General features: G+C 40.7%; 1 protein-coding gene and 1 long non-coding RNA gene across 3 annotated transcripts in view; one reads left to right on the forward strand and one right to left on the reverse strand.

Annotated features, from left to right (window-relative positions):
- PAG1 (phosphoprotein membrane anchor with glycosphingolipid microdomains 1) overlaps positions 1-17,171 on the forward strand; it is a 141,448-nt gene that overhangs the window by 60,304 nt on the left and 63,973 nt on the right. The gene's annotated exons all lie outside the window — the stretch shown is intronic.
- Positions 611-11,846, reverse strand: LOC113600678 (uncharacterized). The gene is made up of 4 exons (XR_008292491.1): positions 11,598-11,846; positions 9,849-10,324; positions 8,099-8,252; positions 611-1,092 (listed from the first exon to the last, which is right to left on the reverse strand). It is a non-coding gene; the product is annotated as an uncharacterized LOC113600678 (long non-coding RNA).

The raw sequence follows: 17,171 nt of genomic DNA on the forward strand, positions 1-17,171 counted from the left end.
TCTGATAAGCCAAAGAAGGTGGGAAAGTTGAACAGAAGATTTATCCAATTAATTAATCCAATACAAATAGAGAAATGCATAAGTAGATGTACCATTCTGTAGTAATTTATGTGGCAATTTGGGACCTGATGGTTTGAAAAAGCTTAAGTAGTCTTTTAAAGGGCAGCTGACAGTGATTTATATAAATTAGGACTTCACTGTGTTCTCATTTTTCCTTCCCTCTCATCACATCTAGCAGGGACTCTAGTGTGGCTGTGCTCAGTTTACATAAGAGAGCCATGCCCTCAGGCACCGTGCATGATACTTGGGCTTGTGATAACCTTGGCATCACAATTACCTACCCCAGCATTCAGACAATATCAGAGGTAGCTTACAGATTGACAGGGAATACACACTGAGATATAATGCTGCATTTATTAAGAGTTTTTTAAACCGTAGATGGACTTCATCTCAAGACAAGGAAAGCATAAGGCAAATATAAAGTTACAGTCCTCTAGAGGAAGAAGGTGGTGGAAGGGATGGACAGGTACAGCACACTTGGGTGCACCTCTCTCCTTGTTCAATTCCAGAAGGTTGATAACCCGTGAAGGTATGAGGTGGCTCATGATAACCCGTGAAGGTATGAGGTGGTCGCTGTTTCTTTGTAATGAGCGCAAGTTCTGTGTTCTGCCAGCTGATCAGCGAGAGCGAGGCCACGCTTGTGGGGTCAGCTCACTGGCCGATTGACTCAGTTACCTCCACTCCTTTTTTCCTTGCTTCATTGGGTTTCTCTACGTCATGGTTGCTGGTCTTTATTCCTGCCTGGCAGGGAACCTGCCTTAAATCCAAATGTATTTACCACTTATTGATAAATTTATGGGCAAAGATAGATAAAAAACAATGGGGATGCCATTCCTTTTCATTTTAGGACTAAACAAGGGTCTTCTCTCTCATACTTTGACATTTTATGACCACTGCACTTATGAAGAGGCAATCTCACATTAAAATTGTGGCTTGAAAGCTACAGAGTGCTTCCCTGTGATTTCGGATATGTGAAAACCCACAACGGAACATCAAAAAGGGTCTTCTCCGGCAACATTCCCATCACTGTTCCTGTGAATGTTTAAATCCAAGTTTGTTTCATTAGATAAATTTTGACATTTTGGTACATGAATGAGGTAGACTAATTTATTGGATTAAATTCTCATTCATTTGATAGATTAAATGCTTCATTTAAAAATGCCAAAAGATACTTTTAATTTGGAGTTTCAATTTTAATTGAAACACTATCATTTGAATTTGAGCATTGAGGAGTAACAATGAAACATGTTTTTAATTTCTAAAGTAAATGATTAAGCTGTATTAATTTTAAAGCAGTCTTCCCTAGCTTTGCTCTTATAGGAAAAATATTTGCAAGCTTATATGTTTTTACCCATATATAAAATTAAAATAGTACATTGAATATGCCATATGCATGTTGATGACTGATCCTATGTCAAATAGGATGACCTAGGGAGAGGCTAGGGAACATCTTTAACCCGGCACCAACGTGCTTTTTATTATCCAGTAGGTGCTCAGTAACTATTGATTCTCCAAATGAATAACTACTGGGAATCAGCAATCTGAAATGGAGTACCAGTCCTGCCAATTCTTAGGAATATCACTGAACCTCTCTGAGCCTCAGTTTCCCCACTTGTCAAGTGAATATGATAATATTTACCCTGTTGTTTCAGGGGATACTGTGAGAGTTAAAGAAAAATGCATGACACATCTTTGAAAACTGAAGAGGGCTTTCTATAAGTAGTCCTTACTAGCATTATTGCGTTACAAGACTGCTCATTAGTACCATATGTTTGTTGGTTCTAGCATCCAGTTAGCATTCAATAAATGCATATGTAAGTAAAAAAAGAGATTGCATGCCAAAAATAAAAATGAAGAGGAATTGGTCATTTATCACATTAATTGACCTTTAAAGTTGTATTGAAATACTGTGTTTCTTTTTTTACATAATTGTGATCACTTCTGCATTTAATTTACTTTTGTTATTTCATGGAGGACACAAACATACACTTAGAGAATCAAAGTGTTATTCCCCAGTAACATTGCACATTAGTAGCTTTATATGTCTATGTGAGGCTTTTTATGTAAAAGCAAGCAAAGGATAACGTAATATATTATAGGAAGGTGTAAGGTGCAGGTAAATGAAAATTTGGCTTATGATGGATTACCATTACTGCTTTGGAAATTAGATATGGATACACCTGCATACACCCTACATACAATTCACTTAGATGTGCTGTAAATTCAATGACAGGGTTTTGTTGAAATGAGATCTTGTGGGTTTTGATGAAAAAAATCAGTATCTGCCTTATATTTTATTCTCTCTTCTTGCTCTGTGTGCTGTTAAATTTACTCTGCAGGATCACAGTGTTTAGCATTTATTAATTGCCTGTATTAACTTTATGCTAACACTGCTAAGTGATACCAAAAATGCATTAATAAAGTCATAACCATTAGCTAGACTCGCAGGTATTTGTAGTCCTAGGTTTTGCTTTTAATCTTCTATATAAATTGGATGATGTATTCATATTAACCCCTTCTGAGCTTATTTCTACCATACCCTGGGCATTGTGGTGAAGCCCTGGGTGGCAAAGACTTATGAGACATGATGCAAAATCATGTCCAGGCAGGGACATGGTACACAACCTCACATCCATTTTTTAAGCTATCTAATCTATATCTGTATCTATACACACGCACACGCACACACTCTCATGTATATGAATGCTGCTGGAGTCTTTGATGAAAACCACAATAGTGAAACCTCTCAGACCCTTCCAAGTTCTGAAAAAATAAGAGATAGGGTTAAATAATTGGCAGGTAAGACTTAAATATCACTTTTGTTACTAGTAAAGCTCAGGTTGGAGTGCAGGGTTTTTTGTTGTGCTGATACCAAAACCCAGAAGTAAGTACAGGCCACACTGGCAGGGACAGGGCTTTCTGTGGGCCCAAAGGAGCAAACTCAAACTATGGCATGAAGATCAGAGGAAAACACATCTTCCCAGAGGTCAGCCCCACTCCCTAGAGGATGAAGGGAGTTGCTGAGCCTAGGATACCTCGTTTGTGCTTTCTCCAGTCACCCATTAGAAAGACCCAGGAAAGACCCAGAGTGTTATCTACTTGAACTGTGTAGAGAAAGGATTCACTCCCGATATAGGACAGGTAAGATAATACTTGATGCCAAATGAGCTGAGCAGAATCTAAGGACAGGAGGAAAAGAATATGCCTTACAAAGAAGGACCTTCAGTACTTGGAACTAAGTGGCCAGGAGAGAAGGGGAGAGAAAATTCCTGGCGTGAATGGTATCAGCAGAGGCACAGGGAAGGTGATTGTGTGGAAGGGAGGTTACAGAGGGCTGGGAAGTCCCTCCGTAGGAACTGAGGAGCCTTCAGAAGTGGCACACTTGAGTATCTCTTTGTGAATGTGTGTGAGAGGTGTTTTTTTTTTTTTTCTTGATTGCATTGAACTCTGGGAATGTTTGGGGGTATTTATTCATATATTTGCATGGTTCTCTCTATAACTTATCTTCGCTGATTACGTGTACCTGTATGTTTTCCAGATATGTCTTGAACTTGGTAACTAATCATCAGGTTTCAATAGCAAAGAGTATCATTTTTGGAGTATGGACCTATATAAGGACATGCTGCAGAGTGTAATTATTCCCTCCCTTTCCATGATGCACATCTCTGTGGTTACATTAAAAGCGCTCTCTAAAATAGATTTAGTTCTGAGGTAGTTTTCAAAGCTGAACTTGTAGAGTGTGTCAATCTGGGTGGACCCAGTGGAATCCTGCTCATTGAGTCATGCTCAGATACGTTCATGAGCCAACAACCTATTGATCTTGAAGGGTTTTTTATAGCCTACGTTTCTCCCAAATAAAGTCCTTAGAAATGGGGCCTCAAAACAGTAACAATCAATTATGGAGTCATTTATTACATAGATTTTTTATTCCATGTAGTAAATCACATTTTCTTCAAAACAGTGTTAGTTACTAAAAAGGAAAAAAAAATCCCTTTAGTACAATGAGATTCTAAGATGGCTGTATCTTGTACCCCATAAAGCAATTGTTAACTCTTTGCTGAATGCTCTGGGGATGGAATGGTGAGAGCAGAGAACGCTCATTAGCTACCTTCTCTGCCTTTTAATGTTTACTATTTATTTTTGAGAGAGAGGAAAAAAAGAGAGAGAGAGGGAGAGAGAGCGTGAGTTAGGGAGGGGCAGAGAGAGAGGGAGACAGAATCCAAAGCAGGCTCCAGGCTCTGAGCTGTCAGCACAGAGCCTGATGTGGGGCTTGAACCCACGAACCGTGAGATCATGACCTGATCCGAAGTCAGACGCCCAACCGACTGAGCCACCCAGGCCCCCATACCTTCTCTGTCTTCTAGAATTTGAAATTTCATTGCGAAAGTGTGACTGGCATTTGCATCATAGGTGGTAAATACAAATAGTATACGAGTAAGTGCTTTTGTCATTCTTTGCCTTGTCTATTGAGAAAATATTGAACAGTTTGGCAAGTGTTGAAGATACCGTGTTCTTTTGCCTGACATCCTGACAAATGTTACCGTCTTGATTTAGTACAGAGGTCATTGGATTCAACACATAACTGATTTCCCCTCCATTATCTAAAACTTGGTAGATTTGAGTAATTCCCTTCTTGGCTATCATTCATCATTTTGGTTCCTTCCTTGTTCTTGTATTTATTGAACTAAATATATCTCTAATATGATACAGAGGGAAAGAAGAAGTTCTGAGGCCTAATGATGTTGTTGTATGTTGGCAACAGGATGGTCAGAGTGTGCGGGCCTGGTGTGATACGTCCCGGTGTCTGTCGTGATTTCTTTAGGATGTTGTACACTTCACAGGATATGTTTTTTGTTTGTTTTCTCTTGAATTAGTGCAGAAGATTTATTTTATCTATGCAGGTGTTTGGCAACTAAAGAGTTAACTTGTTTTGACTGCAGTTCTTGCAGACTGGATTGAATTAAATGTATCATGCTTTTTTTTATCTTTTTAAACGTGTTTAAATAGTTATAATTTGCATGTCCTACAATTCACTCGTTTAAACTATACAGTCTAGGGGCACCTGGGTGGCTCAGTCGGTTAAGCGTCTGACTCTTGATTTTGGCTCAGGTCATGATCTCACAGTTCGTGAGTTTGAGCCCCGCGTCGGGCTCTCTGCTGACAACGGGGAGCCTGCTTGGGCTTCTCTCTCCCTCTTTCTCTGCCCCTCCCTCTCTCTCACTCTCTCGCTCTCTCTCTCTCAAAATAAACATTTTAAAAAATAAAAAATAAACCACTGGTTTAGTGGCTTTCAGTATATTCACAGAGTTTTGCGACATCATCATAGTCAACTTCAAAGCATTCTTATAACTCCAAAAGGAAACCCCTCGTTCCTTCGCTGTCACACAATGTCCCCATCTTCGGCACTCCCCCCCAGCCCTAGGCAAGCACTGATATACTTTCTGTTTCTAATGAAGACTCTAATGAAGGAAGCAATCATCTCAAGTTTCTAAGTGTGACAGATTAAAAGAATGAATCTCATAAAAAATAATGGCAAGCCCGAACGCAGTCACATATTCATATGTGGAAAAGTACTCCTTGGTCATTATCTGTTGTGTGCATCAGATTTGCAGTCAACCTCCACTCTTTCCACAAGACATGTTTAATAAGATAAAGTCTATGATAAATTGCTATAGTCACGGCACTGTGCACTGTTTACCGAGAAAAATACCATTTTGGACATTCTTTATGTAGGGACTTTGCTGCTAAGGTAATGGGTCTCCCCTCAAGGAGCTCACAGCAGAGAAGAGGGAGATGGATGTGTGTAAACAACAGCTACAAAATAATGTCCAGATGCTCTGAATACAGCACAGAGGGGACTCACGGGACAGTCAGATACGCCCGGGAAGCCTGGCAGAGAAGGGGGATGTCTGAAACAGTTCCTGAAGGAGGTGGCCCTGGGAGATCAGCTGGGGCAGAGGGACCAGTGTGTTCGGAAGCAAGGAGGTTCAGAGTCAAGGAGGTAGGAAGCATCTTTTGCACGTGAGACATAAGGCAGTAGGGTGTTGTTCACAGGAAGGTTTGGAAGGAAGATACGGAGGCAGTGAGCCACACTGCATGAGAGGTGCTATGTGAGGTATCTAGGAGGTTGAACTTGGCCCTCTGCATTAGTTTCCTGTGGCTGCTATTACAAAGTAGTACAACCTGGGTGGCTTAGAACAACAGAAATTCATTATCGCACATTTCTGGAGGCTGAAATTCCAAATCAAGGTGTCAGCAAGTTCACACTCCTACTGAATTCTGTAGGGGAAAGACCTTTCCTTGCTAGTTCTAGTTCTGATATCCCCAGACAGTCTTTGACTTGGGTCAGCCTGATTCTACTCTCTGCCTCTGTCGTCACATGATGTATTTCCTGTGCTTCTTCACTTTATCTTCACTCCATGCATGTCTGTCTCTGTGTCCAAATTTCCTCTTTTTGTAAGTCATATTGGATATGACCTCATTTTAACTTGATTACCTCTATAAAGACTCTATTTCCAAATGAGGTCACATTCTGGGGTACTGGAGATTAAGACATCAACGTCCATTTCTTAGGAGAGAAAATGCAAACTATAATGCCCACAAAGCATTAGTGTGTTACTGAAGGAATTTAAGCAAAGAAATTAAGTGACTATGTTTGCACTTTAGTAAGTCACTTGGTCAGCTGTGGAGGATAAATATAAAGGAGTCAAGAAGAGTTAGGAACCTGTTGACCTTGTCCAGGCAAGAAGTCTTATGGATCTTGGATGTCTGATCAAGTAAATGAGGTGTTACTTTATTCTTCTCTCATCAAATTCAAAAAAGAGAGAGAGAGAGAGAGACCAACAAATCCACAGCAGCACTGGAAAGCCAGGCAGATATACCATTAGCAGACAAAGATACCCAAGAATGCCAGAAGGTATTAAGATAAGTTAATCTGATTGGTGGTAAAACCCAACAAAACAGAGAAGTACATTCTTTTTTACAGCCTCATAGACAGTATATCAATACCACATTGGCTTTAGCTCAGTGAGGAGATGGAGAATGAAATGAAAAGTACACATGCCCTTTGACCCATCAGTTCCATGTCTGTGAATCTGTCCTATCAATATCCTCACTCACAACCAGAGATATATAGGCAAGAGCAATCATATAACATTGTTTCTAATTGAGGAATACCAAAAACAATGTAAATATCCATTGGCGTGGAAATGCCCCAATATAGTATCTCCATACCATTGAATGCTCTGTAGGTATTAAAAGAAATGAGATAAGTCTAGGGGTGCCTGAGTGGCTCAGTTGGTTAAGTGTCTGACTTTGGCTCAGGTCACGATCTCATGGTTTGTGGGTTCAAGCCCCACGTCGGGCTCTGTGCTGACAGCCCAGAGCGTGGAACCTGCTTTGCATTCTGTGTCTCTTTTCTATCTCTGCCCCTCCCTTGCTCATGCTTTCTCTCTCTCTCAAAAATGAATAAACATTTAAAAAAAATTTTTTTAATGAGATAACTCCATATGTGCTAGAATGAGTTCTCTAACATACAGCAAATGAGTACAATGAAACTGTTGAAAAATGCCTACTGTAGGGATGCTTTATGTTACCAAATATGTAGCAAAGAAAGAAAAAAAACTTCAGATTTTTATATCTTTCCAGGCCTTTTTAAGTGTTTTACTCAATTCTAAGTGTGCTTACCTGTAGGATAGGAAATAGGATTAGGGCAATAAGGTAAAAAGGAACTTTCATTTTTCATAGTAGGTTTTTTTTTTGTATTCTGTGAACCTTTTCAATATGCAGGTATTATAACAACTGAAAATTTACTGTAACAAACATTCAAGGAGGTAGAACCCATGAGACTTGGTCAGTAGGTGAATGTGCTGAACAGCAGGACGGAAGGAACAGGGAAAGCAGGAGATAAATGGAAGGGATAATGGGGAGGCGAGAATTCAAAACCCCTCAGAAGCAAAGGGGCAACATTTTAAAGAGAGAGAGCTGTTTTATTTTTTAATAAAAGAAGCAAACAAAAAAGATAGGAGGTGTAACTTACCGTTAAAAAGATGTACGTGTTACAGTTTGAGAAATAGGATTTCTTCATCTTCAGCTACAGTTGGCAAAGCCCTTCACCATGAGAATGGAGAAGCAGAGCACCATGAGCTGAGAGTTGGTTGCAGAAATTAGTGTCACCCCCAGAACTGCTTCTCCTGAAGGGTGTATAAGGCCACCAGTAACTTAGTGCTAGCCACTTACCGATTGCAGATAGAAGAACAGACTAGCGGAGATGGGTGCCTGTCTGTGGAATGGAAAGGAAAACTTTCCCCCTTTAACTCATGCGTTCCTCTCGCTTTTCCCTCTTTTCTGTCTTCCTCCTTTACCCCTTCCTCCTTTGCGCACACGCGCGCGCGCGCACACACACACAAGCACACATACCCGTGCCTGTGATACAAATCTGCCAGACTGAAAACAAAGGTAAAAGAAAAAGAACTAATAGAAGACTGGGATATCCAAATCAGATAAGCACCTCCTAAGAAAGATAAAGAAAGAGATCTTCTTCCAAGAACATTATGTGAAAATTTTGCGGTCTACTTAGCATCAAAAATGTGATAAGTAATATTAACACTGCAGAAAGCTTGAAAAACAAGGGACAATAGTATTTCCAACATCCGCTCTTACTTGCTGTTTATGAACAAAACACTTTCGTCGCATTATTTCATGTGAGCCTCATATCAACCCTTTAAAGGAGGGAGTGCTTACACCTCTTTATGAAAGGGGATACCGAGTCTCACAAACGGGCAAGAGAGGTAGTTAGGTCTCAGAGCCTTATCTGCTCACATCTCAGCTGTCTCTTGTGTACGACAGTCTGATGTCTGCCTGGCTTAGCAGAATATCCTTAATACCACACTGATTTGTCTCTCAAGCTAAACCTTTCAGACATTACCCTTCAAAAACTTGTTTTGTCAGCTGTCCTAACTTGGAAGAATCATAGAAGTTAGCAGAGTATATTAATTCATGTCACTTATTGAGTGGAGTGGTCATTTGAACAACAAAAATCTTGACATAAAAGGGGATAGATTGTGCCCTTTGAGGGGGGCGAACCAACAATAGCTTACAAAATAAAAATGTAGAATTTAATTTCAGAAATAGTTGTCTCCTCGTTCATGATGCTAAACATAGAGAGGGTGTTATCAGAAGCCATGAGCAGTGAAGGAACGATTGTAGCTATGGGGTTCTGCTTTAGCCAGGCTCTGAGGGATTTCCTGACACCGGCTTTACAGGTATTGGTTATATTTGTTCATATTAAGAAATACTATCAACTGTTTCACTAATTCATAGCATGCAAACCCAGGTTCTCTATCTGAAGGCTAAAGCAGAGAAAATGTCACTAAATATACTCCCTGCAGGAGTTAGAAGTACAGTAAGGAAGTCATTCGCTGATAGATGTTCACTTTTTAGCAGTTTCCAGACACAACACTTCTCAGCTGTAACCTTCCCCACAGCATCTTCAGAAAGCTACAATGTACACATGGGAATGGGCATATAGATTAGCACCTGAAATAAAATCGCGAGCCACAACGGTCCCCGCTGATGGAATATGCTCCTGGGCTGAGACCCTCCCTCCCCCTGCAGCATCCCTTTCAAACAACATAAAGATCTGACAAATGGCCAAGAAAGTCTCTTGCTGCTCATTCTTTTAGGTCTGAGGTTAGTTTTGCTACAGCACATTTTTCTTATTTTTTCCTGTATGGTGGTTTTGTATAGATCTCCTTACCTCTACTACTTCTTAACTACAGGATAGTTACCATGGTAATACCTGTTGATGGCAGACCAAAAAAAAAAAAAAAAAATGCAATTCTGCCATGAGGAAGCTGCTTCTGTATTTCTTGCTTCTGGTTCTCACAGTTAGGTTCAGGGGACTTATTTGTTTCTTTCTAGGCTTGTAGGTGACACCAGTTTTTCCATTTGGGCAGATTGATATGGAAATTGCTCTTAGCTCTCTCTGTGTTATATGCTAAGATACAACCTCCTGGAACATTTGTTTCCTGGTGATTTTTATCAACTATAATAGAGATTGTGTCTTTGTTCCAAGGAGTTCACAGTCTTGAAAGCCTGGGGTTTTTTTTTTCTTCTCTTTTTCTCTCATTTTTTTTTTTCTTCCCTCTTCCTTTTCCCTTCTACTTGATCAATTAGATGGGTTTATGTTCCTTCTTTGACCAGACAGACAAAGGGCCACGGTAGCAGAGCCCATATTTCACGTCTCACTTAAAATGCCATTGGTCTGGAAATCAAAACAATGAAGAAAATAAAACCCGGGTTATATATAATGCCAATTAGTTATACAAGGCAGGTTAGTGGACATATGTTCTAGATATTAAGTAAATTGAAGGGACTTAAAATAACAATATGCTAAAGGACAGTCATGAACTATCCGTTGCTAGTATCTAATTACAGAAACTTAGCTAGATCATAAATAATACATATTTAAACAGGCATTTTGGTATGCCTGTTCTGGATATGGCAGTGTAGCAGAGTCTTTGGATGAGATTTCTAGACAAACAAACAAAAAGAGACACCGCCCCTGAAGCCAAATCAGCTGATTAGGGAGAACACGACACAGGTAGACATGTGTTCGACACATAAGACATGATGAGGGCACCACTACAGAAAGGTAATGAATGAAAAGGGGCCTGGGTTCTGTTCATGGCTCAGACCCTAAAGAGCTGTGTCATCACAGCTGGGCATTGGTTTTCTTATTGCCAAAATTAGTTGAGCCAAAATATTGTGGGTTTACTTTTAACTCTAAAATTATATTAATCCAATTCTGAAATAGGCACAGGTGCTACACAGTAGAACACTGGACGGACAGGGAGCCAGAGCAGGCTTTTAAGCATGAATTTTGAGGGACTTTTCAACAACAAAGAAAAGCATAAATTAAGCAAGGGCAGGAGTCAAAGAAAGTAAATGATCTGTCATATCAGTCTAAATATAATACGTCCCAATGAAGTCAGAAATACCTTAGGAGTTTTCATCAGTCCAAATTCTTAAGGAGCCCCTTCAAAATGTTCCTCACAATTAAAAAAAATATTGAAAGTTTTCTCTTTAATTCTACTTCCTATTGTTTCGGTGACTGTTCCCTTCATCTATTACTGAAAACAACATTTAAAAATACAGATTCCCTCTTTGAGATTGTATCACGAGTTATCTGAACATCCCTGTTACTTCAGTGTTCACTTGAATTTATATAATTAAGAAATAGTTCTGGTATAGCAGCTGGGCTGGTGTGTAAACCTTCTTGATACGAGAAATGCAGAGTAATGACCACTGCCTTGCTCACCCTCACCTCTGTGCATTTAAGTCAGGACTCCATATTAGAGAACTTGACCATTTTTTCCATGCCCTGGCTCTGTATTGGTTTCCTAGGGTTGCCATAATAAAGTACCACAGACTGGGTGGATTATCTCACAGTTCTGGAGGCTATAAATATAAGATCACAGTGTCAGCAGGGCATTCTCCTTCTGAAGGCGCAGGAAAAGGTTCTGTCTGTTCCACACCTCTTTTTAAGCTGCTGGTACGTCCCTGGACTGTGGCTGCAAACCTCCTGTCTTCACAGAGCATTCTCCCTGTATACATTTCTCTGTATCCAAATCTCCCCCTTTTATGAGGACACTGATCACGTTAGATCAGGGGTCCACCCTTCTCCATTATGACTTCAACTAACTACATCTGTAATGATCACATTTCCAGATGAGGTTACATACTGAGGTATTGGGGATTAGGACTTCAGCCCTTCTGGGGGCTGACCTTTGGGGACGACATTTCAACCCATAACAGGCTAAAAAGGCAGCACATGGTTATGCTTACACATGCAAAGCCCAGTATTCCAAGTATAGCCACCCCGCAGAGAAGATGCAGCTTCGTAGATCAGAGTCCATCATGAGGCCTTCAGTTCTTCTAAACGCACCACGTTCACAAATCATAATAGAGCATTGACAGTCGCAAGGCTCTTGCTAGTGTGCTTAAGCATACATGATTAGGTCACACATTATTTCCATTCACATGAATCTCCTTGACTTTCTCTGGGATACTGAGCATTACATCTCACTAAGTGTCTCAGAATTTCTCGAAAGGTCAACTTTGGTCATTTAGTAGTTGTTTTCCGTCAGAGAAAAGATTGAAATGTCATACATACGATAGCATCTCATAAAACCTGCCTCAGTTTGTAAGAGAATGGCCACATGAGTATACCAGTGACACAGTTCTGGCGTGCTATCTATAGGCAGTGTTGAAAGTCTCAGAGTGAAGTCAAATGTGTCTCAGTGTGTATACTCCCTCTGCATATATACAAAATATATATTCTATTTACGTACATGTATACAGAGAGAGGTGGATATAGACTTATAGTCTGTAATATACATGCACATATATACATATACAGAAAGAAGAGGGCACTGTGAATTATTGGGTCCTATAAGATCCATCTGCAAAACGCTAACCCACCAGCCCCCTCCACACACCCTTACGTATTCCTTTAAAACGCGTTCCTTTAAAAGTGTCCTGTAAGACACTTTACAGACAGCAGTCTTTAGTAATGTGGAAAGCTGCCAGGAGGACAACCAGAGCTTAGATGTATCCCCCTTCTTGACTCCACAGGCAGAGCCATCACCTCAGGCCAGCATAAATAATACAGCCAGTTCTGCAGAACCTTAATAATAGGCGGAATGGCTCTTTCTATCCTGAACTTACTCTGCAGCCAGGACTTCTAACAGGAAGTGGATTTCTGTGAATTTTGGGATTTCTCAAAAGCATTCCTGGGCAAAGCTCAAGTTAGTGTTTGATCCCACACCTTCCTCGGCTTCCTGGGGAAGGGGAAGTCTTCTTTGCCTATGCCCTCTTCCCTCACCCCGTACGTACCCACCCCTTCAAACAACGTCTGGGAAGGCTTGGTGATCAGTGATCCTCCAACTCCACTATCTCTTGGATGATCCCAAGACTAGATAGAACAGAAATTACCCCTCACCAAGAAATGTCTGAAGACCGATCTGAGGCTCTGTGATAGACAGTGAAGTGTGCCAAGCGGGTACGCAGTCAGGTACCCATCATGAGGCAAAGACAAGCCAAAGCCCTAGGCTCTATGAATGGCAGCTTAAGTTCCAGTGCAAAAGGCAGATTCTCAGATAAAACAGAATGGAAGGGACTGGAGTAGTGTTTACTTTTTGTTTTTAGCAGGAAAATAACGCTGAAAGGTGAGTAAGAATGAATGAATGAATGAATGAATGAATGGCCGACTTCTTTAATTGCCCTGTTTATTATTCCATGCTTATTTACACTGCCTAAAGGAGGATGTCTTTATTTATTTTACTACCAATTCACTAACTAGTAAGTAGAGGAGTCAATTGATGTATTTTCTGCTCACCAAAGCAGCATTTAAGTTCCCAAAGCTAATCTTTTTATTGTTAGTGTTTGTGCTACCTTGCTTTATGTTCAGATGTCTGAGAAGCATGCACCTTTCTTTAAATACATTAAATTTGCATATTGTAAACTATTCGATTTTTTGCCAGGAAGAAAGAATTTTTTTTTCCTGTTGAGCACTTTGGTCATTTTGTTTTTTTCTCTGTTAATATTGAAACTGCAAGGAATTCAAATCCAAGCCTGGCTTAGGATGCATGCTTACAGATAAGGCTTATGGGAAATAGTGTCATTTTAGACCTCTTTCCAGGTAATGTTCTTATGAAAAGAAGGTTTTTGCTAATACAATGTCATTTGTTAATAACTCGGAGTGTGTATTATAACTGTATGTGTGCTTACCTGGGTTCTGTATATTGTAGATAGTATGAGGATACGTGTTTAAGGATTTTTATCATCAGTTCCCCAGAATTCAAGAAAAATATGTTCTCCTTGGAAAGAGGATTATTTTTATTAAACCACACCATTTAAGAGGATTTTCAGAAGGAATTATTATCCCAGTGTCATACGTACATCTTTCTGAGGCCTAAAAATTTTTTGATTTTTTTTTCTTTTTTTGCTTTCATCTTATCTTCATAGTAGCCTCTCTTTGGCACCTCTGAACTTTCCTTTCTTGCCTCTCCCATTTTTCTGTTCTCAGTAAAGAAAGTTAACTCCCTGAAAACACTCTTTTCTTAATGGACTGTTGCTTCGCATACATGAAGGATTTCAGCTGTTAGAACGTGTGAGAAATGAGGCAGGAGACATCAGATGGCATGAAAACCAGAACTGTTAACACAGAAAATCCCGGGAAAGCTGGAAGTGTAAGCTAAGGCTGCTGGGGGGTGGAAGAGACCGGAGACACAGCTGGGAGAGCTGGCAAGAAAAAAATGGCTGGAAAACCCAAGGGAGCTTAGCAAGGGGAGAAGTGAGTGAGGGAATCGAGAATCCTGGGATGAGAGAGGAAGAAGCTTCCATGGTAAATTATGGTTTTCCAGTGTTGTTCAGGACATCATAACCCATATCCATTGGCTTTAGCTACCCTTTTAATTGCTCTAACCATTGAGCATATTCGGTATTATTTTCTTGCATGATTATTGTGAAGGACTGGATATTGACATTTTCATGGAAGCAAGTGTCTGTGCTTTGAGACTGATCTCTATTTTATTGATGATTTACTAATTTATCATAGAATTCAGATGGATTGGGGCACCTGGGTGGCTCAGTCGGTTAGACTGGGTTCAGGTCATGATCCCACAGTTTGTGGGTTCGAGCCCTGCATCGGGCTCTGTGCTGACAGCTCAGAGCCTGGAGCCTGCTTCAGATTCTGTGTGTGTGTGTGTGTGTGTGTGTGTGTGTGTGTGTGTGTCTCTGCTCCTCCCCCACTCACGCTGTCTCTCTCTGTCTCTCAAAAATAAAATAAAACATTTAAAAATTAAAAAAAATTCAAATGGATTAATAAGAAATATGCATTAATTTATAGATATATTTGTGGTTTTCTGTACCCAAAGTATATCAAATTGCTAACATTTATCATTTGGACAAATAGGGGTATGTATAATTAGCTAGATTAATAACTGGTTTGGTATGTATATCCAGAGGGAACTGATTAATAAATTGCTCTCTCCTTAGAGAAAGGTTTCTGGTATTTGAACCAAATCCTGTCCTAGTCAACATTCAGCCTCACTTGGGTGAAACTGTACCAATGCTTGGCCCAAAGTTGGGAGAGATGGCTAATGTAATAACAAAGTAGAGAAACCGAATTCGAGGACATCTTGACCTTTACCTCAGTGATCCAGATCTAAGAGGCAGGAAGGGCACACGGATGATGTAAGCACCTCACCACCACCACCACCACCACCAATGAAATTGCAGAAGGACAGTAGGAGAGGTATGGCTTAGAATCCTCATATATGAAAGAAATTTAGATTTTGTTTAAGTCAAGTATAAGATTCATATATCCCAATAGTACAGTGTAGCTGGTGCAAAAAGCTCCTGTGATCACAGGTTTTCCTAAATAAGAGTATAGTGTCTGCACTGACATGAATAAGCCTATTGCACTCTTCAGTGACAAAGTGCTACTTCTTTTAGAGACTGCCTTTGAGGTTGGTCACTTGGAAGAGAACAACTCAAAAATGAAAGTGTTGGCCCCCAGCATGTCTCCTCCTGCCTCCCCTGTTTCTTCTCCTTGTTCCTCTTGCATGCATCATCTTGCCCTCCCCGAGTCTGAGCTTGTTCTCACTGAAACAGGAAGTACTAAAGATGTTGAAACCTAGCCCTCAGGGCAGTGCAACACATCTCTAGTCATGTTCTTTCCATGCCTTGCCCACAATACAGTTTTGCTCCGTACTGGTTAAATTGTTTGTTGAATTTTAAGCTCCCATCCTGACAATCGTTTTGCCCCAGTGCTGACCGCTGAGATGACCAGTGTTGCGTTCCAAGTGGCCTGTATTGCCACCCAGGTGTAGGATCTGGTGTCTCAGGAATGACTTCCAGATTCCCATGATACTCACTCCTTGACCTTGCAAGTTTCAGCTCTTTCTCTTCCTATGTATCTAAATGTGTGGGACTGACCGTCTATGTTGGGTACCATGGTCTGTCTTCATGTTGCCAGGAGGTCTTCTCAAGAATTGTGGCTCCTACCCTGAATCAGTGCCCGGTGGCCAGATTCTGCAGGTGTGACTAGACCCCAGGGTGATAATGGCACTGCTTTGGGTTCACCAGCCTGTTGCTCCCTGTTGACAGCTTTGTCTCTTTATGATATCTGGTCCCCAAGCATCCCCCTAGCACTATTACCAAAACCCACATAAGGACTGTTTCCTAAATGAGATCAAGGTTACCTTGTCCATTGGACATTGTGCTTGGCCACTCTCCTGAGTTGGGCTTTACAGCTGGAATAAGCTCTCAGCCTGCTCTGTTCTTGTGAGCAGGCCTGGCCAGGGCCTAGCTCCCTTCTTCTTACAGCCTGTGTGCTCTTTTGAGTTAGGGTAGCTGGTACTCAGAACTATATTCTCTAAAATGGAGAAAGGGAGGCTCAAGGGCAGGAGAAGAGGAACTTCTTTAAATATGTGTCTTTGAGCATTGAAAGGTTGCCATGTAGGGAAATTATTGGACTTGGTCTGTATGGCCCTAGAAGTTAGAACCAGGACTCCAACTAGGTTGAGGCTACTAAGTCTCTGGGTGAAAAAGAACCTTCCTTACCCCAGCCCAAATCTAACAGCACTTCCCAGAGACAGAAATGAATGCCTTCTGGGGACCCTTCATTAGGGAAGGAATTCTGGCATAGGTTCAATTAGCAGATCTAAGTTTTGTTTATTAGTTTGTTTCCATTGCAACGTGGATAAAAATGGTGTTTACTTGGGTGGCGTTTGCATGTGTGACAGGTTGCTGTGGTCACACGCCAATCATGAGTGACCCCCAATCCCACTCCTTCCTTTCCTTGTCCACAGGGACTACTAGAGAGAGCAGCTTTATTATAGCAATATCCTCAAATCTACTCTGAATTTTTTAAATTAATTCACTCTGTACCAGGATTCTCACACAGAGAGTGGTGACATCGAGACTTTTCTTTCCAAAAAGCAACTTTATTGGTACTGGCACCTCTCAGTTGGGTTCGTACCCGAAGAACTGAGCCCTGAATGCCACATGGCATAGTTTTTTTTTTTCTTTCTATATGTTTTCTG

Source organism: Acinonyx jubatus, chromosome F2 (assembly GCF_027475565.1).
Source record: "Acinonyx jubatus isolate Ajub_Pintada_27869175 chromosome F2, VMU_Ajub_asm_v1.0, whole genome shotgun sequence".
In the NCBI taxonomy this organism is placed as follows: Eukaryota; Metazoa; Chordata; class Mammalia; order Carnivora; family Felidae; genus Acinonyx; species Acinonyx jubatus.